This window comes from Halyomorpha halys, unplaced genomic scaffold (assembly GCF_000696795.3).
Source record: "Halyomorpha halys isolate HHAL.00 unplaced genomic scaffold, Hhal_1.1 Scaffold88.1, whole genome shotgun sequence".
Taxonomy (NCBI): Eukaryota; Metazoa; Arthropoda; class Insecta; order Hemiptera; family Pentatomidae; genus Halyomorpha; species Halyomorpha halys.
The window spans coordinates 1234679-1237090 of NW_027114863.1; the positions used below are offsets into that span (position 1 = coordinate 1234679).

A 2412-nucleotide genomic window follows, 5' to 3' on the forward strand; every position below is an offset into this window, starting at 1 on the left:
TTTCAGGTCTTCATCAGGACTAGAAAACAAAAATAAATAAATAAACAAACCAATTTGGAAATATACATAACAATGAATTGAATATAAAATAGTTCATTGATAACAATAGAAGAAGATGGCAGTTGATCGATAATAGATTTTTTTTATTTGCTGACCGCATCCCCCATCCATTTTCTCCACATATAAGTAATTATAATTCTAAAAAATGTTTAGTATTATTTTCCTTGGTTAGTATATTAGCCTTTTAAAGATTAAAAACTTTGTATGAACTTCCAGACCTATCTTTACCATTTTGTGTTTATGTTATCATATGTTTATTGATTTGAAAACTATGCCAAAAGTGGAAAGTACCTATATTTTTTTTTATTGTTATTCAATATTGTAGGATATCATTATATATAAAATTGAGTTAGTGGAAATTTACCTTCCTTGGTTATTAATTTTTAATATCAGAAATGGATTTGTTAAATATTGTTGTTATTCATAAGACCAAATTTTTACATCAAACAATTATATGAAAAATACAAAAACAAATTTATTTTTATGTTTTTCAAGATGTATTTTTATAATAATATTTTGTCCAGAAAGCCTTCATCAGGATTAGACACTGAAAAATATACTCAGTTTAATTAAATAACAAAAGTCATAAATCAGGATAATTATTTAGATGAAGAAAAATACACAAATCAAGCGTTCGCTCGTGAAACATGGTAACTAAAAGTTTTCATGAATCGGTGTTTTTGGCACTATCGGCTATTTTAAGAAATTTAACATTGTAAAAGTTTCCATTTAAGCAATTACACTGTTTTATGATTTAACACCCGAAATCAAAGTGAAATATTTTGCAGAATTTTTTATTATAGTTAATACTATTTAGATCATAACTTTATAAGACCTATTGTCTTTAAGAGGTGACAAAACTTTGAGAGTGTACAAAAAAATAAGTGAATATCATGTCTGTTGCCAAAATCTTATTTTTCATAATCATTTTGTTAAAGGCATTCTCAAATTTTTAGTAGCTTGCATAATTTACACTTCGTTTTACTCTAATTATGGTATGAAAAAGACAAAAAAAAACACTAAATTCACACTTTTTTTTTTTATGTAATATCAATATTTTTGCATGATTTAGACTCAACATAGTCAGAAAGAAAAATGATATACAAAAATATCTAATTGGAACCTTATAGGTATTAAAAAGTTAAAATTTGCAAAGAATAAATATAAATTATAACAGCAGTTTAGCCTAGCAAATGGATCTTTTTTTAAAATTCTTTTTCATATAATTGTATTATTATTTATTTATTTTCAAGGAAAAAACCCTTAATATCTCTCACTTCTTTTATTTGTATATTTTTATAAAAAATCTGTTATCCAGTCCATTTACAAATTATTATATTAGGAGTAGTTAAATCTTATCCACCTTTACATATACCATTTGACTTTAATTATTTATAAATTTATTAACATGTTGCAATATTGATAATAATATATAAATTGGTCAAAGTATTATTATATATATTATTTATAACATTTTTATGTATTTACTCTAATTATTTTAATTCTTATAACTTCCTTGATTTGTCCAGATCATAAATTATTTTATTATCAGTTGCCCTGGAACTTATACTGTTGTAACTATAACATTTAACAGAATGTATTATTTATATAGAATGTATTATTGCCTTAATTTTTAACTATTCATAGTTCCTTGTTGACTATCCATCTCCTTCTCTGTTATTTACGTATTGAACTGTGCTCATTTTATTTAATTGAAAGGATTTAACCTAATTCTAACCATTATTATTATTACTTATTTTGATCCAAATACTGATTTATTTTTAAATAATCATTTTATTATTGATGTAAGTATAGTTTGGACTTATTATTTTATGTTTGATTTGAAGTTTATCAGTTCTTTAATATTTTTAATAATGAACGTAAATTCTAAGTGTTTTCTTATTTGAAAATCCGATGCTATATTTATTCTAGATTATTGAAATCAAAATTGTAATTATTTTCAAACTGTATTTAGCCAATGTTGAGGCTTACACAAGGAGCTTTTTAGGTTCATTTTGCATTATTTTGTTCATTAATTCTGTTTTGTGAAATTTCAAAGATTGTTTTGAACACTTTGCAATTAATTTCATGAATAACATCTTTTTTGTTACCGGTATCTATTTTATCTTTCATATTTGTACTGTGCTTACTCAGTTTATTATCATTATATAATCCAAATTTCTTCATATTGTTAAAATCTTTTTTGTAAACTACCTGTGATTCTAGGAATGTATTTTGATTTGTAATATTTTTTATAAATATTATTAAATAAATAACTTTCAATAAATTGTTGGCAGCGCTAAGTAATGGATAAATAAAAAAAATATATATGAATAACTTAAGGAAGGAAAA

At 23.2% G+C, this 2412-nt stretch overlaps 1 long non-coding RNA gene across 1 annotated transcript in view; it reads right to left on the reverse strand.

The window, feature by feature from the left end:
* The window catches only part of LOC136796895 (uncharacterized), a 29131-nt gene that overhangs the window by 19824 nt on the left and 6895 nt on the right, over nt 1-2412 (reverse strand). The window lies entirely within an intron of this gene.